The sequence below is a fragment of the Ammospiza nelsoni genome, chromosome Z (genome assembly GCF_027579445.1).
Source record: "Ammospiza nelsoni isolate bAmmNel1 chromosome Z, bAmmNel1.pri, whole genome shotgun sequence".
In the NCBI taxonomy this organism is placed as follows: domain Eukaryota; kingdom Metazoa; phylum Chordata; class Aves; order Passeriformes; family Passerellidae; genus Ammospiza; species Ammospiza nelsoni.
The window spans coordinates 32,930,811-32,955,208 of record NC_080669.1 but is presented as its reverse complement, the minus strand read 5'-3'; the positions used below and the strand labels follow the sequence as shown (position 1 = coordinate 32,955,208).

Sequence of the window (24,398 nt, the reverse complement as noted above, 5' to 3'; positions counted from 1 at the left end):
AGGAATAAATGTAAGACCATGGAACACAGTCCCTAGAGAGGATGAAGTGATGCCCATTTGAAAGGCTATTAGGCTGATGTGAAAGGCTAAGAGCTCACATAATGAACAGAATATACAACTAGATATTGCAGAAATTTGATCCATCACTCTGTGGATTATTCTGGAATCACATACCCAGCTATATAGTCATTGATCTGGCAATATCATCTCTGGAGCACACCCAATCACAACAAGTCCTGCAACTCCCAAATAATATCTCCTGACAGACAAGACCCTCAGTCATGGTGAAGAAGTCACCAGCTCTCAGTGAACCAGCTGAAAATGCAACTCATACACTAATCTCATGTGATAAGGGCCTGGATAAAATTTTCGGTTAATTGAGGAATCCTCACCATGCTATGCATTTGAACTGTCAGATAGACATACGACATAATTATATCATTATGCCTCAGAGGACACTTGCCATAATACCTACTGTGCATCTTCAAAAAATGCACATTAAAAAAAAAAAGTTTTGATGAAAGAGGATGGGGATAAACACAAAGATCTCTCACATTCTACTAATTTAGAATCCACCAATACACATTTTTTCAACTACTCATCCTGCTTACCTGCCTTAGGTAAGTAACTCCTTTCTATCCATCTTTGGTAATATGTCAGAACGCTTAATCACTTTTCCTATGTGCTCTGACTGCAGAAATTTTGTAACTTCAAGGATCATGTTGGCTCATTTCCCACTCAGCGCAGTGCTTCATTCCTGTACTTTCTTTCAGCAGACTGTAGGAATAATTTTACCACAAGAAATTATTTCCAAGCTGCTCAACTAGTGCTTTATAGACACATATGGTTAAATATATTTTTCTGCCAGAAATAATTACACAGTAAAGAATCTTTCATCAGTACTTTCCCCCCTCATAATAATCCCAGTTGTTAAATGCTTGTTTTGAAGAAAAACAAACATTAAATTTGTAAGATTTGACATTCAATCTTCAAAAGAGCAAATTAATGGTGGATTGAAAACAGTGAAGAAAGAAGTCCTCCAGAAGATTTCCTTGGACATGGTGCCTACACCAATGCACCCCAACGGTATTTAATAAAAGCCAGCTATTGACATCAGGGGAGAAACTCATTCTCTGTGTCATACAAATTTCTGTCTCCTTGCCAAAGAAAAACTCCCCAGCTCACATTTTTTTTGCATTTTGGGAAAGCTGGATTGATTTTTTTTTTCTTTCTTTCTCTCTTTCTTTCTTTCTGGAGGTCATTCAGTCCTTGAAAGACATACAAACTGCCTCATTAGCACTACCTAAAATAAAACCTCCATTGCATAGCATAGCCAGAACAACCCTTGCATTTATAATCATCACCTCACAAAATTACAACTATGGTCTTTTTTTCCCACTCTTTAAAGAAGTACTTATAAGAATACAGACTGAAAACAAGTCTTTCTGAATTTCTTTTAACTATCATCACAAAAACCTAACACACAATAAAAATTCAAAGAGAGGGCTTTACAGACTTATTCCATTAACCACAGCTGCAAAAAAAGAAGATAATAAAGCAATGCATTTTACAGACCCTAAAATTGTTTCACCTTTACTAGACTTCACTTTCTCCCTTACTGTGTCAGATTCAGCTTCATCATTCCATCATATGCTCAGACTTCCTGTTCCCACACACTCAGCAGAGATCAAAGGCAAGCTGACCTCACTTTTTGCTGTTTCAATAATTGGTCTGTTTTCCACATTTTTTACTTGGGGAACGTACTGACATACTATTAAATGCATCCTTTTTTACTAAGTTGGGAACTCAGCATACTTTTTTTCTTCTTAGCAGTAGTTACTCTTGTATCTCTTTTAAGATGGCCTCCCCCAAAATAAATCCTAGACTGCTGCAAATGTGTCTCCCCATCTAATAAAAGGAAAGCAAAGCCCTGAATTACATACCAAATGTATGTAACTCAGTTTTCCTGACCTTACAACAATACTATTCTGTCTATTCTTTCCTATTATTAAGGGCAAAATTTGCTATCTTTGATACTTATAAAAGTTTAGCTCTTGGCTGAAACTGAATGAAAAAAAGACGAGGAGGGGAAAAAAGGACTAGAGATTATGTGCTTATATATTGGAAATTTTCTCCCTGGTGGCTGGCATTTGGGGAATGCCTTGAAAAATCCATGGATGCAGAGGATGTTTATGCACACTGATCGATTTCCCTTAACCACCCGCATTGCCTGTTGCAACTAAATATAAAACCCAATAAAACAAAAAAAAACCCCATAAGATGATGTTTAATAGGATTGCCTATACTCATTTCAGTACATGTAGTGGCAGATAAAAAAAACATATGATGGAAGCTACTTCCTGTACATAAATAAGCACAGTTCTCCTGAGCAAATTTTTTTAGGGAATGTGCAAATATCTTGTTTTTTAGGGAATGTTTAAATATCTTGTTAACAGATATTTAAACATCAAACCACAACTTTTTAAATAAACTCCTGTTCTCACACAGGTGATTATGGAGTGGAAGGAGACCTGGCAAAAAATATAATATACAGTAACTTTCATAAACAGAGAGTACAGCTGGTTCCTAGGTCATTGTTTCATCAGAAAGGTCTCTCTTTAAATTCCTATCACATTTAGAATTGAAGAAGAGCAATAGAAAAAACTTAGGAAGACAACTAAGGAACTTGAAAAAGGAGTGAATGGCTTTGAATATTATTGCAAAGTAAAAGTAAAGTAAGATTTCTTATTGTCCTCTGAGAGTTGAAAACCTGTACTTAACCTCTTGTAATTTGGGAGCAAACCAAGTCTACATTCTCCTCACCCAGGTCATCTATGGATACTACAGGCTTATGTGAAAGAAAAAAACTTCTTTAAAAGTGTCTTAGGAAAGAGCTAGATGCAGTGCAAAGCTGATAAGCAGATTCTAAGAAGCAAAACTCTGACAGCTTTGTAACTGCTCTGCCAAAACTGACTGCAAAACCTCAGGATGAAATTATTTTATAATGAACCTCTTTTTCAAAACTGGAGAAGTTACATAAATGAGCAGATGACACCAAAGAATAAAAGGTATCTTGTCTTGCAGCACAGGACAACTTTTCAGATTTCTCTTTCTGCCTGACACATCGGTGCAAAAAGAACTTTTGAAAAATAAAGCAAGAAACAAGCCAGCATGGAAATTGGTGAGAGAGCAATCAGACACTCAGTGGCCTTGCGCCCTTCCTTGTGGGATGCAGCAATCATCCTCAGCCATGTGCCCTAAGTACAAGGAAAGCAGCAAGCCGAAGGAAAGCAGGGAGCAGGGGATGGCCACTGGGGCTAGCTCAGTTGGTTAGAGCCTGGTAATGTCAAGGTTGTGGGTTCATCCTTATATGAGCCATTCACTTAAGAGCTGACCTTGATGATCCTTGTGGGTGCCCTCTAACTCAGAATTTTCTGTGATTCTGCAAATCTCTGAAGATTTCACCATCAAGTGCTTCTACTGCCATTAACCCAAACCCACCCATGTCCAAGTGTTCTCTGAAGAGCCTTGAAGACCAGACCTCACTGAAAACTCAACTGAGAATGCACCAGAGTTATGCAAAACCATATCAGAGACACAAGAACCAGTAAACCAGGATATATTTTTCTAGAAAAGATAAAAGATTCCCTTTCATACAAGGCATTTAAACTTTATTTTAGTGCAGGAATGACATTCTGCTCTTATGCTGCCCAGTCTCACCACCTAGTCTTCTCTAACCCTTCCCAATTCTGCCTATCTTCCTCTTCACCATGCAGTGTGTGGCCAGCCTCAGGCCATGCAGGTAGGTCTCACACATCAAGGTACCCAGCAGCCAATCCTCTGAAGCTTTGTCTTCATCATCTCCTCTCAACAGCAAACAGAAACACAAATATAAACTTCTCCTGCCATGCCTATAACCCAATACACAAATATGTGTAGTTCCAAAGGATGTGTTCCAGTAATTCCAGACATTACTACCTATTTAAAACTGACTCCACTGAACCTCTGCAGTGCATGCTCAATCATGGCTGAAGATACTAGTCTTGAAATATTTAATAAAGGATCTCTCATAGCAATGGCCAATAGATTAAAAATGCTGACCATCATCCTGCATTTAGCTCATCAAAGGCATTTCCTTTTCTAGCTTATACTGAGTTCTTTGCTACATCTCACACATACACACTCCATATTTTTTTTTGTGCATACATACAGGTACACACTTTGTATATAAATACAAAGATGTCAAGAAGAAACAATAAGGGATTCATTTAACATTAGAGAAGGCCATTAGATGATTTAGCTATCTACATAATCTGGAACAAACACAATTTTATCCAATTAATGTCTCATACTTGCCAGCCTTATCTTTTGTAAAATGAAATAATTGCATTTTTTTTCTACAGCATGTCTTCAGACAAGGCAGTCAATCTTGATTCAAAGCTTTTTAGAAGAGAGATTGAAAACATGCAAATTCTGATGCTGGTTAATTCTACTGCATAACGAGCTTTACAAAACAAACTTGGAAAAAACATGCTTTGATTGTACTGGCAACATAGCACCACTGAGCACCATAATTTCCCACAAACATTGTTACTAAAATAAAAGTACTAAAAAAGAGAGCTACCTATCTAGAACAATCTCTTTTCATCAAATGGATTTAATGAAGGACTATGATCTGTTTGACAGCATTCAAAAACTGTTATTTTAAAATGTATATATGCTGTCATATTTAATAATAATCACTTTATCACAAGCCAGAACACATTACAAAGTTTTAAGCACAGCTTTCCTCAAAAAGTTTTAAGGTGCAGTTTCATCCCTGTTTCACTGAGGCCCTAAAACAGTTATGACCGGTCAACTTGATGCATCATATTGGGTGAAATTTTTCACAGATCATTCAAATGAAGTCTTAAAAAATACCTTTGCAACAATCTATGCCAAACATCTACCTTGTTCCTCAACATCACCCTTGAAAATTATGCAAAACTTCACAATTCCAAAAGTTCCTCATATACTGAACCGCTGTAGAGTTTATAGGCATCCTTTCCCCAAAAAAATATGAAGGGAACAAAAAAAGCATTTGAAAATTGGGAAAGTCTCCTCTGCCTTCCAACAGCTGATGCTGAGCTGTTGGAAAGAAAAAAGGGGATGGATATAATTTTTATTCTTTTTATATTGGCACTGGAAACACCCAGTCAGTTCATGACAGACTAATGAAACAGAAGGAGGGTAGGCAGCTTGCCCTTGGATGGAATTGTGCATTCCCTACCATGAAAACACAGAAAACCAGATGTCAGCGCTGGCTCTGTGACTGTCAGGATTCCTGTCTCACTGTCTCACTCAAATTTCAATGTTACCCTGTATCAGGAGGAAAAACAGGCACAACTCCTCCCTCCTGGCAGAATCAAGGGAAATCCTCAGAACCATGTACTGAATGCTTAAGCGAAATTTCATATTTGTCAAAAAAATCTCAGCTATGAAGACACAGAAAACAGGTCCTGCCTACTGCAGGTGGCAATTCCATACACTTTAGACTCCTTGTGGCCATTTCAAACTCTTCTCTCTTTTTATTAGAATGCTACCCAGCTGACTTCACCCTCCCTCATCTACCACTTGGAATTATGGGTTCTGCCAGAGACCTTTGAAATTACCAGAAAGCTAAAACATTAAGACTCTTATACTGCAGAATTATTATTGTTTAAGTACATTGTGCACATGAAAGAAAAATTACCAAAAAACCTCTGACAGATTAAGATAGAAATTAATGTATTTTTTCAGCTTCTTTCTCAAATCACCAAAAGAAAAATTACAACATTCAATATTCCAAAACAGGTTGTACAACAGGGGCAGGTCTCCACCTCTCAACTGCACAATCAGGTCACAGCTGCCATACCCTTCCCTTGTTTCACACCACTCTCTGTTTGGGTGATACCAGAAGATGAGAATGATGACTCCCGTTATTGTACTAAAACTGTTGTGATATTTGATCTACTCCTGAAGGACTCATTTGTTATAAAACTGGGCAGTAAACTGTAGTTGAACTTAAAATTTTGCATGGAAAACATGAGACCCAAGATAAGGCAAGTGCACACATCCCCTCAAAACACCAGAAAGTGAGAAAAGAGGGAGACATATTGTATAAATGCAGTTTTCTTTTCTTGAAAGACAATCTTCCTGTTTGGGGAGTGATTTGTATATGCTTGGAAAAGAATCACAAACGTACCATGTGATATGCAGCAAATGAAATACTGCAATCAAAACAGTTATCAATAAACTATTAGACTTCAATAGTGTCCTGCCAGGACTTCATAAATGAAAATTCAACTCAGCTTTTCTCCTGAATATAGAGATATTAATCTGTGTCAAGGACAAAGTTTAGCTTTCCTTGTACAAAACTCTTCTGCCAATACCATGGAAAAGCAAACATCTAAAGGTCATATAAAACACAGGTTTCAAATTTTAAATTGCAAAATTAATCCCTTTATTACAGAATTTTATCTGATCTACAAATCAGTACAACACATTCTACTGAAATGGCTTCATGAATCCAGACAATAAAACATAAACTGCAAAAGCCAGTTTGTCTAACTGTGAAGATCAACATTGTGTAGATCTTGTCTTGCAGCTGCAAGACAACACGGAAGAATATCTGTTGTCTGAATTCTACACCAAATGTATAAATAGAATTTATTCTGATAACCTATGACAAGCACCTGACAATCTTTTCCATTAATATATTTTTGTGTTTGGTAATCCAAGGTTTAATGACAAATTGTCTTGATTTAATGAATTACGTTTTGACAGTTTTCTGCCTTACCACTTGATTTCCTATCGTGAAAAAAATACCTGTATTTTACTCTTCGCATCTTGATGTCTATTTTGCTACAGCAAGCCATTATGTACTGTCAAACTCTATTTTATTGTACTCTTCTAGCACTGAACACCCAGAACACAGCAAGAAAACCATCTGCATTATTCAGCTTGATAATCTAATCATGCATCCATTCCATCCACTTAACAACAGTATTTCAGTCAGGAAGATAGTCTTGCTCCAGACTAGCCTGAACAATTAGCCCCTCTGCAGAGGGCAATTTCTTATTACCTTTTCATCTTAATAAGATGACTGTTTCCTGGCAATGTACAAAAACATACGTATAACATAAGTCCTCCAGAAAGGAGCTGCATTAAGAATGTAAAAGGAAATTTGTCTGGTAATAGCAGCATCTCAGTTGCTAGCACATTCACGGAAAACATCTGAGTAATAAAGGTATATATTTGTTTTCTTGTTAAGACTGGATTCATTTACTCAGAATGAAAAGGTAAAAAGCAGCATCAGTGAATGCCAGAGTATGTCTGACCTCAGCAACATGACTTGGGAAATACACTAGTTCTTTTCTAGATACATCCTGGCACCTGCCAAAGGCATCACAAAAGGGCAAATAAAAGGCAAACTGGAAACTTTCTTGCCCTTACTGGCTTCTCAAAGAAGCTCACCGGTAGTTCAAAGTCTTATTCAGACTATTAATCATAATCCAATATATCCTAAAGACCACATAAAGGAAATATGGACAATATTTTTATCCCCCTGACAGTAATTTTTGTTAAAGCCCTGGACAGGCAGATTATTCCAGTGGTGAGACACTATTGTGCACAGTAAGGGAAAGCAGAATCATCACAGAAATCAGAGGAGGAAAAGATTACCATGGGATGCATCCAGCAACTGACTCAGCTTTGTCTTGGTAGGGTCTATCACGGCTGGCTCTACACCAGCTTTACTGGTACCATGGTGGAATGCAAAAATAACATTCAAACATTCAATACTAATTCACTTCAGAGTGTGCCATGACTAAAGCATGTAACAGTGAGAGTGAGAGTAGAATCAGCATAAAACAACATACTACTATTGCCTCAGTAGCACTAACTTCTGGGCTAGCAATACAGACATTCAAGTTACCATGACAAATTTTTCATGGTTTCTAGAAATGCATGTGTGAGAAGAATGTTGATGAAGTTCATTAAGCCCTTCTAAATCAGTAAGTAGTATAGCTAAATACACATTTCAGGTTTTAAAATACTAGCTGAAAAGATTATTTTAGGGGATCTCTCCTGCAAAATGTCGTATTTTGAAGTTATTTACTAGAAATCTTCGATCCCACTCTGAAAGGCTCACCAGATTTTTAAATTAAAAAAGAGTCACAGCTTAACTCTGCAAGGGTCCAACTTTACATTTGATGGAGTCTGAATGAGTTAACAGCTAAGCAGAGGAAAAAAGAAAAAGAAGTATGCACCACACAGCACTTTGCAGTCTCAGGCTAGCATCTCAGCCTACAATGCAAGCTGCTATTCACACATCACAAAAAGGCTCTTCCTGTTAATCTGTGGAGCTCACATTCATACACAAATCTGAAGGTCAAATATAGAAATCAGTGCACAAATTATCTTGTCCTAGTCTCAACAAAATTCAATGTAAATGTAGCATGAGTAAGCCAGGGTCACCCTTTCTTGTGTTTCCCTTTGCACAAGCTTACGTATTTTCGTTAATCTCTAATTTTTTTTTGTTTCAGTGTGTTAAACATTGCAAAATGGCAGCACTGCCCACCACAGAGACCTCCAAAGGTCTGAAACACACGCATATATCATGGTAGACATGCATACATCACGTGTGCTCAGGAGAAGGTATGAGGGAGGCAGATTTGCAAAGGGAAGATGTGTGCCTAGATTACACTGCTCACTAGCATCTCCTCTGTGCAGGGCAGTAAAAACCAGAAAAACTGTCAGCAGACACCAGACTCAGTAGTAGCACAGTGAACGTACCCTTGAAAGAGGCAGAGCAAAGGCATAAAGCTTTTCACCAGCACTTAACCAGCAGCTAGGTTGGGTGTGAACATTCAGCACTCAAAATACACATGGATGCGCAGCATCCCAAGGTACACATGGATCTACCAAGGATAAGCAGCTACTGTGTCCATATTGCTGTATCCCTTTAACCTACTTGCAGCAGGAGCCTTTGAAAAGTTTACCATATTCCCAAAGGCAAAGCCAGAAAAAGTAGGTTTGTTCTTTGTATCAATTGTGCAGTCATGGGAAATTACATCAGAGCACTGTTCTGCGAAGGTATGAAATGGAACCAGTAGAACAAGAGGAACAGCATCTTCAAGGCAAAGGGATTGAGCAAATTATGCAATGAAACAGAATGATTAAGCCTCATTTCTTCACTCTGCTTTCATGTTTTCATGCTTTCAAAGACATCTGTGTATTAATTTCATTATTATTAAGTTTAATTTTAAATTTTTCCAGAGATGAAAAAGCTAATTAATTACTGCTTCTTTTATGTTCATTAGTTCAAAGGTAAGCTGACCAATAAGTTTCATAAATCTTTAATATTTTTAAAGTAGCAGGACTTGAAATTTTCTTTGAAATTCCTTAGGAAACTCAGTAACACAATGGATCTCTGTTTTGCACAATCCTTACACTCTTTGATCTTTCCTTCCAGGAAATTCCAGTTCCTCTTTATGTTTACCACACCAAATGCTACCAAAGACACTTTAAATGACAGAGTGCGCATTCTAAAAAATCAGCCCACAAGAACTTGATGTTATTTTCTTTATTACAAAAAATTAGAAGGTAAAAAAGCTCTTTGTGTTTAGCACTTTGATGACTTTAGATAATCCATCACTGAATATTTATTGAAAAATCATTGCTTAAAGTCAAAAAATAAAGCCATTTAAATAAAATAAGAGGAACAGAAAATCCACCATTTTGAATCATCCAAATGAAAATCTAGCATTTAGAATCATTTTTAACTCTGGCAAACAAATATGAAACAAATGGGTATGATCTATATAGTAAAAATAGCAAGTGAAATGCTTTCCCAGCTCAAAGTAACATTCTGACCACAACTGCAGCTTGCCTCCAATGCACTGCCATAAACAGGCATTGCCTCACAGCTTCACACAGTGATGATCTTACAACTTCCTCCTCTGCACGTCATTGCGCAAAGAGCTGACAGGGAACAGCACATGCTCTACAACTCATGGCAATCAATTACCTTGCTCTGATCTCAAGAGCAGGTCTCCATATCTTTCAGTGGAGACCTGATGCTTGTAAATACCTTCAAGAAAACCAAGAATAGAACACACATAGAACAACAAACCGACAAGCAAAAGCAATCAAAGAAACCCCTACCAAAAAAAAAAAAAAAAAAAAAAAAAAAAAAAAAAAAAAAAAAGAAAGAAATCTGAAAACTAGAACAAGTCAAAATAAAGAATACAGCAAATACAAAGTTGTAAAATTATGACTTTGTATTTGCTGTTTTCTTTATTTTGACTAGGATATTAGAATTCTACTTGGATCATGTGTTTCTCAGCCCATTACTTGTGCCTACTCATTGCAGAGAGGTTGGGTTACAGGGCCTTTAAAGGTCCCTTCCAACCCAAATTATTCTATGATTCTATCATGCCGTGATGATGATCCATGTTAAGGATCTCTGCTTATAGCAGAAGTGACCATGGACAGTTTTGAATTGAGCTGTCTATCAAAATCAAGCACATTCTTCCCTATTTCCTAGCCTGCAACAGTAAGATTTTCTTCTCTGCTCTTTCAGGCAAAATTTGTTATGGACAGCATTGCTGCCAGAATGGCCTCCTTCCACATTTTCATGCTCTGTTATTACTGAACACTGGCACATGATCAGTGGATCAGTGATGACTTGACAGTGCTTATACTTACAAAATCTCAGGGAAACCTAATTACAATATGTATTTACAAGTGCAGATCAGAAATACTTGTTCCCTTCATAGGTACTGACAGTTCCAAGCATTTTTATAGATCACATTAGCACTAAGGGGAAGCTAAAAATGAAAATTGTGCAAATAAGGGCTAAAGGTGATTTTAAAATCTATCAATCAGATATATCAGAAAATAAAAACTGTTATTTCTCAAATTGTTAAGACCTTGTATTGAATACATATTGCAAGTGAACATAAAAAAGCAAAATGCCTAATGCCTTCTTGGGGGTTCTAGAAAGCCTAAAGCAACAGAAAGTAAAAATAGGGAGGAATTCTTAGTTCATGCTCCCTCAGGGTGGTAAGATCAACAAGAGAGAAAAAAATTAAACACCTTTATGATTCATCAGAGAAACATAAATATTTTCTGGGCAGGAGTATTTCTCCTTTTTCATGTTGTCTTCTCCTATCTACTTGTGTATTCACCATTCTAAGCTTATCTGTACAGAAGAGACTGTTTAGCATTTCCTGCAACAGAAGAAGAAAAAGAAAACAATTAAGTGATTTCTAATCTTCCTACTTACAGGTTGTGCACTAGATTCCCTTTGATCTGTCCTGCAGTTCACAGATTTACAAAGTAAGGAGGTGAAATCATTGCTGTTGATAGAAACTGTTTTTAATAAAAACAACTTTTTTTAAAAGATAAAAAAAAAAAAAGGCTGACCTCTTTTTAAAAATTATTACTTAATCCATGGAGATATAAAATGAATGGACAGCTACTAAAAAGTTGAAGATGCAAAGAATAAAGAGTGGAAACAGTCTTTATGTACACCATTGAAAGTTCACCCCTTAAACTTCTACAGAAGTGGTTTCCTCAGAGATGAAGTGTTTGGCATTTGCCTCCAGCTTCAGCAGACTGTAAAATATGAGCACCCAAAGTAAGAGCAATCTGTATGACAGCAGTCCTTTCAGGGATCTGAATGCATCTTTTTACAGAGCCAGGTAAAAAACATCTCCACACTATCTTACCAAATTGGCCATGTATAACAGCATTGCAAAAATGTATTAAAAAATTCTACAGTCCTTCATTTTACATGCCCTCCATCTTTGTCACATAACACTTCCAGTAAATATTAAAGACACAATCCTGTTGGAGCAGCTCTGTGATGGTAATTAGTACAATGCTTCCTATTTCAGCCAGGAAACTAACGCATTTTGAGACAGTTGGAGAAACTGAATTTGGGAGCCTGAGACTGAGAATTTTAATGACTCCTGAGAATTTTAATGGTGAAGGCAAGTTCAATACTTTGCCCACATAAATATATATCCTGAGAAACTGTGAGTCTCCAGTTTTGAAAACCATAGCCATGGTACTTTTAAATTTGGGGGGTTTTCCTCTCTTAAGGGCTTTCCTAAACTTAATGTAAGTTCAGAGATACTGTCTCTACATGTAAATATTTCCTTCACCTCTTCTGTCTCCACTACAAACCACTTCCCAAGGAACTACTCCAACAATTTCCAAGAGGATGCCAATGGAGACAAGTACCCTGCTTGACAGTGTAGTCTTGTATTTGCTGTTCACTTCCTCTTTCTGCATATCAATTTTGGACCTGACCAGCTCAGTGCCACAAGACTGTTAATACTATTTAAAACAAGCCCCAACAGACTAACATTTTGCCAAAATGCCATTTTGTGTGCCCATAAGACAATCCTGCATGTTTCAACACCAACCTCCTAGCAGAAATACTATGTGGCATCAGCCAAGAGCTATTATTCATCTGTAAGTCATTTTTCTTCAGAAATATGCATGAACTAGGAATCTAATCCTTGTAAAAATACCAAAGAGTTTGCATTAAACAGGATTAAAACAGAAGCCCACTGTTCTTTAAGGATGATAGAGGCATGTGTCCCATTGGTCTCATACACTGCTCTCATACAAGCTCTGCCAAATTGTTTTGGGGAGAAGCGAGAAAAGCTTCCCACCACTCATTCAGCTTCCCACTTGCATACCAATTTTTAAGTGTAAGAATGAGAAATTAACAAGTGTGACCCTGTACTACAGTGATGCCATTCAGTTCAAGGAGAAAACAACTCAGTCTTAAATAAATACAAAATTTACAATTGCTTCAATTTGTACAGGTTCCTTTAAAATAAAAGGTTAACTACTATAACAGAATATTAACATATTGTAACACAGGACCCTACCACAAAGAAAACCTCTATAAAAGTTCATATAAAGAGGCAAACTGCATTCCTAAAATTTAACTAAATAAACTTTCAGTAACAAATATTAGTCTCTAACAAGGAGAAGTTCACTGATATAACTGTGACAGTAGTACTCAGAGAGCTGTTTGCACATTTTAAAATACTTAGCTTCTTTCACTCCACACAATTTGTCCTTTTAAAAAGAATAATAGTATGGAATTTAAAGTCAAATTTCAAAAGTATGATTACTGTACATTTTGCAAAAGTGTACACTTGTAAAATATCCCAGAGGGAATCAACGTGAAGCATGGGGTAGAATAAGGATGTGCAGTTCCACATCAGTAAGCACAAATTTCTAAAGGGACGTGAACAGACCATTCAAATCTGTAAAATTGTTGCTACAGAGAACCAACCTGAATAAATTTGGTGAGAGGTGGGTAAAAACACATGTAAAATGGAAGCAAAGACAAGGTAGCACAACCATGACTTTGGATTTTGCTGCTTGAGTGTTCTCCTTTAGGTCAAGTGCCCAGGAAAATGCGCACAATTTATGCATTCATGAAGAACTGGAGGAGCAAAGATATTCACCTACACATAACTAAATTCTAAGAAAGGTATTGGTATGCTTAAATATTTATTAGAAGTGTCTCTCAGGTAACTTCTTTAGCTAGAGACCTAGAGACCCAATGTTTTTATGTTCTTCATAATTATTTTTCTGCCTCTAACACCAAATTCTGAATACAATTAAAAGTACATCACACCCAAGTGAAAAAGACAGAAATGCACATAGGAGTAAAATACACAGTGTTAACACTAATCTCTCTCAGTCAGCAGTTCTGCAATGGATCAGACCAGTAAACACCTATCAAAAAGGTTTACTACCTCTTGATTCTCCTAAACCAGTGTCCACATATCCTACAGAAGGTCAGTGATTACAGACTTCTACAGGAAGGAAACTGCAAGTTCAAAAATGCCCAGTAGATAGAATCAAAGAATCATAGAATGGTTTGGGTTGAGAGGGACCTTAAAGATCATCCCATGGGCAGGAACGCCATCCATAAGATCAGGTTGCTCAGGGCCCCATCCAACCTGGCCTTGAACACTTTCAGGGATGGGGCATTCGCAGCTTCTCTGGGAAATCATAATCCTCAGTCATGCATTTACTCAGTCTGTCATGATTTGCTAGTGAGGTGGTAAAAAAAAAAAAAAAGACTGGGAGGGAACATAGCCAGGACAGGTGACACACTGACCAAAGGAATATTCCACAACACAGAACATATTGCATAGTATATAATGTTAGGGAGTTACCTGGAAATGGGTTTGATAAGTGATTGGGAATGGTCTGGCATCTGCCAGTGAGTGGTGAGCAATTGTACTGTACATTACTTGTTCTTCATTGAATTTTATCCTTTTTCTAACAAAAAAAACCCTACAAATTTTATATCATTTACTTTGCTTCAGCTGCTTAACTGTTCTAATCTCAACCTGCAAATTTCCCTTTTCATTCTCCTTCCCATTCCACCAGGTGCAGGGCGGGGTGGGAACAAGTGTGTCCCCGATGCTTAGTTGCCATCTGGGCTTATGATGACAGTAGTTAAGCCAGTGATATAAAGATACAGAAATTTGATAAAGACTAAAATGACTTAAAAATTAAAAACATAAAGTGATAAAAAGTGATGAAGTGATAAGTGGTAAAAGATAAAGCTTGTTTAGCTTTTCTGCTAGCAAACTCACTCACACTTCAAGTGTTTTTACTGAGAAAACAGCATCTTGTTTAGTTCGGTATTTGCTGGTACTTGAATTTTCTTAGATAGATGAGCAGTATAGCCAGTTTTAAGCCAGTAGCAGAAACTTGAATTTCATCCAAGCAACCACTTGATTTCTGCCAGAAGAGTCCTGTTCCAAGTTGCTGGTGTTTCCTTACTTGGCACTGCATTGTGCTACTTTAATGTATGCCAAATGTAGAACTCTTGCTGCTACTGCTGGTGTAGCATTTGCTCCTAAGAGAAGGAGAAGGTGCAGCTGCTAACAGGAGATGTTAGAAAAAACCAGGTTCACTATCTTCCTTCTTAACTCCAGTATTTTCCCATTACACCTTCCTCCTAACTGGAAAATCAGGAAACATTGCTGCTAAATTATCAAGTCTCAAGTGGCTATTGCTTATTTTCAGAGAAATGGCATTGCACTGTGACTTCCATTGCTCCTGAGAAGATCTGGGACAAGAATTTAATAATCAAAACATCAGAATATTACTTATAAACCCACTGGAAACTGCTCTTACTTCAAAATTGGTCAGTAGGACTACTACTCCATGTTCTTGCCTTTGTAATTTCAATATACTTCTAGCTGATATTAGGATCTGAATCTAGAATGAGTGGAGATTAACACAGCATGTCATTTGAAAGCTGTGATTATACATTTCCAGTTGGAATGCACATTTCCTTTAGTTCCATTAATTCTGCAAGAACAGACATAGGAAATAATGTGAGGGGTAGGAAGAAAAGAAAGTAGAACTGAAAATAAGAAATCAAATGTTGCTTAGTCTATTGCCTAGTGGATATTGCGAAGAATAAATGTCACCCTAAAATTCCAGGATTATGTAAAAATCTTTCGGGATTGTAGGTGTTCCAAACTGGTTTCTGGACTTAAAATCTCAAAGTCCAGCTATGCTGAAGATGAAAATGCTGACACCAAACAGTCCAGCACCTTTTAGAACAATCCTAGGTATGAAGCCTTACAGTCTTAATGTTTTTCTTCTTTATAACTCTAAGTATTACAGTAAAATGTGCATGACACTGTTAGTCTCACATTTCAAACTGCTTTCCGTTTCCTTTGATTGCTTTGTTGCATTTAACACATGCCGAAGATGAAGGGGAGGTTCAGAGAGAGCAAGAGAGTGTGTGTGTCTGTGTGTGTCTGTGTGTGTCTGTGTGTGTCTGTGTGTGTCTGTGTGTCTTTCTGTGTCTGTGAGTTTCTGTGAGTGTGTGTGTTTGTGTCTTAGTGTGTGTTTGAGTCTATGTGTGTGCATGTAGACATATGCGTAGGGAGGATGAGAAGTCACAGTTTTAAGTCTGGAAATTTCTTCCAGACAGAGGAATCTCTGTTGACAAAGAAAGCTGTTTAATAAAGCAATGCTAACAACTGAGCCTTGTGAGAAGGCTTATTCTCTACTAAACCAAAATCTACACCACAGCCTTTGCATTGAGCTACTGGTCTGCCTGATGGTTCAGCCCAATGAGAAGTTGTCCTAAGGAAAGAGGGTGTCAGGTCATGGCATTAGAAGCCCACCTAGGAATCCTGTTGGGAGTGTTCAGTGTGTGTGCTGACAGCACTGGTGGCGCAGTGAAAGCATTCCTGCTGAGGAGCTGCTACTGCAAGCAGGCACAGTCCCCATTTCTGGGGGCAATTATGTTGCTTGTATAGCCAGATGACAAGCTGGCAAGCAGATTGTGCACAAGTAGTGAATTCTCCATGAACATGCAGTGAACAGTGAACAGACGCAGTTTGAGGGGTCCCATGAAGATCTTCTGCTGGGGGGACTAACTAGGAGCGAGACCTCTGCCTATACTTAGCCCATTATAGAAATGTCCTGCAGTAAGAATCAGCATCTAAAAAGAATTAGCATTTTAAAAACTTGCAAAAAGATTTTTTTGTAGTGCTTGATGCTAGGATGAGGCAAAAAGAGAAGGGAGAAGTTAGGACAATCCAGACCAAATGATAATATTTCATGATATCAACATATTCCTAATTACAGATATTTAAAATTACTCTAAAGTTGGACTTCTACTCTATCCAGTATATTAAATTCCAAATAATAAGCATTAGATTTTAGGATCAGATCTTTAAAATTCACAAGTTCACAATATATTATGGAAATGCATCTGCATTTGTTCCCCCTGTCCTATCCAACATCATTGGACTGTTGGCCTTTGAAGTATTTAATATTTTCAGATTTGAGGCTACTGTGGTATCTGTTAATACCAAAATGATGGTGATTATGAGTGCAATCGGTGAGATTTTTTTTTTAACTCTGTTGTTCATTCCCTAACAGCTGTTCCTAGGAAAGCTAACTTCTAATTGCTTCCATTAGAAAGGAAAAGGAGGAGGGGAAGAGGAAAAAGGGGAGGGGAAGAGGAAAAAACAGTGTAATTGAGGTTGATTGTGAGAATTATTGTAGTGGTATCAACACATATTGGTAGCCCTTGGAAGTGTAATACACAAGGAATGTTTGGTGTACTGAAAATTCTGTTTTGCTATAATCTTATTGTAATATTTAATAAAAGTTGCTGAAGGAGTTACATAAAAAACTCGTTTAATATGGTAAATATTATTTATCTTGTAATCAAAATTACTACATGTTTTGGATGCATCTTGTATTAACCAACTACAGTACCTCAAAACTTAAGAGGTGTTCTGCTTCATATTAATATTGCCCCTGAAATCGCCATTGATGGAAACAAAGTTCTTTTATCTCAAAATAGATTTTCTCCTTTTCTTTGCTAGACTTCATCTAGTATTTTGAAAACTATTTTTAGTGTTTGTGGGAGGAATGTTCTACAATCATTCATCCTCTTGCCTCTGTCAGTTCTTAAATGTGCGAGTCAGGGGAACTCTGATGTGACCATGCTTCTCAGATTATTTGTTTATGCCTTAGGGTTTGTATACATGTGGGCTTCACAACATGTTTGCAAGGCAGAAATATTTCCTGCATCCATACGTACAAAGAGCTTTTTTGCATAAAAGTAATTTATGATAGCTCCTGAGACTATAACTGGGAGCATGGGGGAGGAGCCTCATTATATCTTTAGCCTCATTATATTTCGAGTTTCTGTTTTGATGTATTTTTAATCCTGTTATTGGTTGATGTAGATTAGTGGTTTTGATGCAGTATACGTCTTCAAAGACATTACGCCAGCTGGCTCAGAAGCTGAACCATTGCTTGCAGTGAGCTGCTGCTGGTGCACAGCAGTAGGTTCAGGAATGTTAAACTTGTGAATTAAAATTAGGTATATCAATCCAGGAATCTTCAAAATATAAAGCTGGTACTTCAGTTTCTTTGTCCCTTAAGTCTTTATGTGTAGTTCATCTGAAAAACTATGTTCTATTTTCATGCAGGGGAAGGGAAATATCTCCCCCATTTTTAAAATGGCAATCTAGGGTAGTACAGCCCAGGAATCTCATCTCTCTTCCTGAGAAGACCATGAAGCAGATCCTCCCTGAAGATTTGCTAAGGCACATAAAAGGCAAAGAAGTGATCCAAAGCTGCCATGGGGTTTTACTAAGGAGAAATTGTGCCTGACCAGTAAAGTGGCATTCTATGACATGGCAGCAACAATCAACACAGGAAGACTGGCAAATATCATCTGCCTAGAGTTCTGTAAGGCCTTCAGTATGGTCCCACATTATATCCTTATCTCCAAACTGGAGAGATGTGGATTTGATGGATGAACTGTTCAGTAAATAAAGAATTGACTGGATGGACACTGGCAGAGAGTTGTGGTCAATGGCTCTACACCCCGTTGTAAGTCAGTGACAAGCCGTGTCCATCACGGCTCTGACTGCTGCTCTTTAATGTCTTTGTCAATGGCACAGACAGTGAGATTGAGTGCAGCCTCAACAAGTCTTCAGATGACACCAAGCTGTCTGATGCAGCTGACACACCCACAGGACAGGATGCCATCCAGAAGGACCTGGACAAGCTCAAGAATTGGGCTCATGGAAATCCCATGAGGTTTGACAAGACCAAGTACTGCAAGCTGGGTCAGGACAACTCCAGGTACCAGCACAGGCTGGGGATGAGCAGATGCAGAGCAGCCCTGCCCAGAAGGGCTTGGGGATGCTGGTGGGTGAGAGGCTGGACATGACCCAGCCATGGGCACTCCCAGCCCAGAGAGCCAAACGTGTCCTGGGCTGCATCCAGAGCAGCGTGGGCAGCAGGGGAGGGAGGGGATTCTGCCCCTCTGCTCTGCTCTGCTCTGGGGAGAGCCCACCTGGAACCTGCATCCAGCTCTGGGCTCCCAGCACAGGGAGGACGTGGACCTGTGGGAGTGAGTCCAAAAGATAATGAAGATGATCAGAGAGCTGGAGCACCTCTCCAAAGAGAATTGGGGTTGTTTATCCTAGAGAAGAGAAGGCTTCAGGAAGACCTCATTGAGGCCTCTCAGTACATTTAAGGGGGCTTATAAAAAGAAGGGAGAGGGCATGTAGCGACAGGACAATGGGCAATGTTTTTAAACTGATAGTGCTGTTTTATCTTGGATGTTAGAAAGTAATTATTTTCTTAGAGGGTACTTAAGCACAGGAGCAGTGTCTGCCCCTCTTCTTGCCCTCATGAGGAAGATGTAGGCTGCAATGAGCTCTCCCCACAGTGTCCTCTTCTCCAGTTTGAACAGACTAAGTGATCTCAGACACTCCTCATACATCTTCCCCTCAAGGTCATTCACCATCCTCATAGTTCTCCCTTGGATGCTCTCTAATAGTTTAATGTCTTTCTCATGGTGTGACCCCCAAACCAGCCCCCAGCACTGGAGGTGAGGCTGCCCCAGCTCAGAGCAGAGCAGGACAATCCCCTCCCTTGCCCAGCTGTGATGCTGTGCCTGATGCACCCCAGGACAGGGTTGGCCCTCCTGGCTGCCAGGGCACTGCTGACCCATGTTCAACTTGCCAGGACCCCCAGGTCCCTTTCCATGGCCCTGCTTACAGCACCTCATTCCCAGTCTGTCCATGCATCCAGGGCTGCCCCATCCCAGGTGCAGGATCTGGCACATCTTTATTATAGTTTATACAATTGGTGGCTACCCATCTTTGGTTTGCTGAGGTCTCACTGCAGGGACTTTCTGTCTTTGAGGGTGTCAACAGCTCCTCCCTGTGTAGTAGCATTAATTATTAACATTATTCTCTTACTGAGTCCCAAACAGCACTGTGCCAGCTACTGAGAAGTAATTAACTCTACCTCAGGAAAAACCACAACACTGACATTCCACATTCAAATTATTTTCTTCTTCTTATCACATTTTGAAATAAATCACTTGATTCGAATTACTTTGCAGCTGTCTACAGTACTTAATTGCACAGTACTGAATTTCAGTACTGTAGTTTCACTACAATATTGAAATGCCCTGAATACTGTTTTTATGCACCATTGTCTTACAGCTCCATTGTTGCCATGCACCATCCTCTCCGCAGATTTGGTCACCACACCAAGCCTTTTCACTTAATCTTAGTAGTACATATCTTGCCTAGCAAACAGTATTAACCATGCATATTGAGCTAGGCAAAAGGAGAAAACGAGTGCCTGTGAATGAGACTAGTATTGGTTTTTGACAAGAATTACACAGCAGATGCTGTCTTTTGCTAGCACTGCAACTTGGCCATCGTTCAGCTGGTCACGTCTGTGGCTTCCCATATGCTGTATTTTAGTTTATGTTTCTATTGAAGAGAGAAGGTGAGTAATACAGAGAATTGACCTGCATTGGGCCAGCAGATCTGCCCCAGCTAGAAATGGCTCTTTCTATCACCCCTCTGCATCAAAGGGAGGCGCCATTCACACAAGAGAGAGGAGTTAAGTTAAGGAGTTTGACTCTGGGAAAGTGGACTTCTGAAAATGGCCTAAAGATATTGGTTGAATTTTAGCCAGACATTTTCTCAGCTGGCAGGTGCAACTTTTATTCATGTACTACTAATCAACATTAAAAGGCTATTTCTTATGGGATATTATTCATGGATATTCATTGGACGTTATTTTATGAAACAATTATTCACCATGAGACAAGCTGCCCACGTATGTGGTTGAGAATATCAGCCTTTGAGGTACTTTAAAAGACATGTAGACATGCCACTTAGGGACATGATTCAGTGGTAGACTTGGCAATGTTAGTTTTATGGCTGGACCTGATGATCTTAGAGGCCTCTCTCAACTTAAATGATTCTATAATTAAATGCAAAAAATGCCACTAATGCAGTTGTCTCATACTTTAGGTATGATAAAATTCTTAATTGTACAAAGCACTTACTACCCAACAAGGCAACAGAAAACTACAGCTCATCAGTCCAGCTATTAAAAATAATTATGACCCTTTGAAAAGATCCTGAATTAATTGGCAGAAGTTAAACAGGAAAACAATAAAAAGTTGCAATCTATTATGCTTCCTTAAAGATTTAGAAGCAGATGCTTTTCTTTTCAAACCCAGTTTCTGACCACAGCATCAGAATCTTTCTACATTCTCCTTCATTTCTTGCTTTTCTCACTCTATTTCAGTCATCGTCCTCTTTCCTTCTTTCCATTTTCTCCAAGATTTATAAGCAAGAATCATGACAAGTTAGTAAAAGGAGACTTTACAAAGGAAGCACAAAATATATAGGAGAAGAAAGCAAAAGTGAAGGTGACTGACAGTGAGAGTAGGCTGAAATTTTATATTTTGACTATAGTCCTGTAATATGTTGTAAATTGACAGCAGTATCTGACCAGCAGTGCAAACACAAAAGCAAACCTACTACATGCATAAAATCCTACATTTATTTTGAGATTTTTTTTCCAAATTAATTCTTCAGTGTTTTGAAAGCAGTGGCTGATGCTGAACAATTTTATTTGCTTACTGGTTGCTACTGCTTGTGGGTTTCCAACATGCTAAACCAGGCATAAAATTATTTTAAATGGCAGATTCTGGCCCACAGCCAGCTTGTACTTTTTCAAGGCTCCACCAATGGGCCAGATATGCAATGCCTTTTACATTCTGGCAGGAAATTCTTCCCCCTCTCTCTCAGGACTTTGGGAAGTCACTGCAACACACTGCTTCTATTTCCAATTGCTTAGAAAACATGCAGTGCCTTTTGGCATTGCAGAGCTGGAATCAGCACAGAGCAACTACTCCCTGATGCCTGTCCTTGTGGACAGTGAATTAATCAAGGTCTACTTTCAGTAGACTCAAATTAATTACGTAGCTCTTTGTTAACTGTGATATTCACAGAGTAAATATCTCAGTGACCAAGTCAGAGTGATTCATAAAACTATTACAGATCATCATCAGGATATGAGATTTTCACCCAAAGCCTGTGAATGGAGCTTTGGGAAGTTCGTCCTTGCGAGCCACTCCAGTGGTGCTGCACCCAGCCCTCTAGAAAGAAACCTTTATAATCTCTCTACAAATCACTACTTTTGAGAACTTGCATCAAAATAAACAATTTGTTATCAGTGTGTTAGGAAAGTATGTCTCATCTTCAAAATGAGTTTTTATGCAGGCAGAAAGAGAGATAGAAAGGAAGAGCAAGAGAGCTCAACTAGTGACAGATTGTAGAGTACTGGCTTCAAGTTACAATACCGTGGTACTGGTATGTCACAATACTGTGCTGACTGACACAGCAGCTGCTGCAAAGGCATACTTGTAATTTCAAATTCAGAACTGGTCCAGGCTCTGAAAGTGGGCCATACAAGCCATTAATTTCCTCCACCAAAGCAGGTATTATGTTGCCCATGCAACTTCATATGATTGCCCAGACCCCCAGTTTGTGGAGATCTCTCTGCAGGGCCTCTCCCTGCCCTGGAGGAGTCAACAGCTCCTCCCAGTTTTGTATCATCTGCAAACTTGCTCAGTATCCCTTCCAGTTCCATGTCCAGGTCATTTATGAAGATGTTGAAGAGCAGAGGGCTGAGGATGGGGCCCTGTGGAACCCCAGTAGTGACAGGTCCCCAGTCTGATGTCACCCCATTCACTGTCACCCTTTGTGCCTGACCCGTGACCCAGCTGCTCATCCACGCCATGATGTGTTTATCCAGCTGAGGCTGCACAGTAGGTCCAGAAGGATCCTGTGAGAGACAGTATCAAAAACTTCACTGGCTTCCCTTGGTCAGCTGGGTGGGTTACCCAGTCATGAAAGGAAACCAGGTTAGACAGATTAGGCTTTGCTCTCAAAGCCGTGCTGGCTATGACTGGTGACTGCATTACCCTTTAGTGTTTTTCAGTAATTCCCAGAATAATCTTCTCCATAATTTTACCAGTCACTGAAGTGAAACTGATAGCTTCCAGCATCCTCCTTTTGTTCCTTCTTGAAAAGCAGGACATTTCAGTCAACTAGGAACTCTTCAGATTCCCAAGACCACTCAAAATCATTGAGAGAGACTTCACAATGACAGCAGACAATATTGAGTATTTTAGTATTCTCAGATGAATCCCATCAGGCCCCATAGATTTGTAGGGATCCAGCTGGAACAGCACATCCCACACAACTTCAGAGTCAACTGAGGGTTCATGATTGTCACACCCACAGTCTTCCGTCTCAGGACAGTGGGACTCCCAGACCCCATCATCAGTGCTGAAGACAGAAGCAAAGAAAGCATTTGACAACTCTGGCTTGTCTGTGTCCCGGTCCATGAGGTGATCATCGTTGTTCTGCAACAGGCCAATCTCATTTCTGCACTGCCTTTGGCTATTAATGTATTTTTTTAAAACTCCTTTTTTTGTTCCCTACAGTTTTGCTCAACTCCAGTTGAGCTTTAGCCACACAAATTTTCTCCCTACAGTGGTGAGCAGCATCTCTGTATACTTTCCATGTCACCTGACCTTACTTCCATTGGGCTTACACCTTCCTTTTTTGCCTTATCACCAAAAGAAGATCCTTGTTCAGCCAAGCTTTACCTGCTTAACAGGTGACATTTGGGATCTGCTGCTCCTGTGCCCTTCAGAGGAGGTGCTTAAAAAGTGACCAGCGCAGAGCACTCCAGCACAATGCTTCAAAAGCATTTCCTACAGGCCCTCATTGACTAGTTCCCTGAGAAGCCTGAATTCTGCTCTCCCCATGCTGAGCGTTGAAGTTTTGCTGTCACATTTCCTCCTGACAACAGAAATTTTAAACTCAATTGCTTCATGGTCAGTCTGGTCACATCAAGCACAAACAACAACCTCACATGTGGAACCTTCTCTGTTAGTGAGCAACAAAAAAAAAAAAAAAAAAAAAATCAAAACCTGAACAGGCACAAACCAAAGAAATCCAGGGAGGATTCTTCATCTACTGATTGACTGGAGCGGAAAATACAGTATACAATAAAATACAATAAATAAAATATTACATAGGAATGTGAATACTTTGCCTTTTGTGAAGATACATTCAGCATACAATTATTTTAAAAGGGCCAACAATTGAGAATATTAAAAATAAATTGAAGCAAATGCCTCTGGATTACTACAAATTAGGAATAAATTTGAGAATTTAGATTAATATAGCAACCTGGCCAAGAATTATTCATAAGGCAAAGAGGTAAAGGGCCAATTCATGGCTGCTGAATTTCTCCAGTACCATTTTGAGTATTCAGTATGGCTTAAACCAATGTGTCTGTCCCATTCCTGAGGACTCTTTGTACCCTAAGTATATCCCCAGCCATAGTACAGATACTACCATGAAAAAACTTTGAAGATGTACAGTTTAACTGCAATAAGATGAATAATATGAATCTCGCACTAAAAAAGAAATGTTCCA

The 24,398-nt window shown here is 38.9% G+C and overlaps 1 protein-coding gene across 2 annotated transcripts in view; it reads right to left on the bottom strand.

The window, feature by feature from the left end:
* FRMD3 (FERM domain containing 3) overlaps positions 1-24,398 on the bottom strand; it is a 131,871-nt gene that overhangs the window by 82,747 nt on the left and 24,726 nt on the right. Inside the window, exon 1 of one of the 2 annotated variants that reach the window (XM_059492449.1) lies at positions 612-736. The exons of the other annotated variant lie outside the window; for it this stretch is intronic. The gene's annotated coding sequence lies outside the window, so the exon portion shown is untranslated. Of the gene's footprint in view, positions 1-611; positions 737-24,398 lie in introns of those variants that run through there. 2 annotated transcript variants of the gene reach the window in all.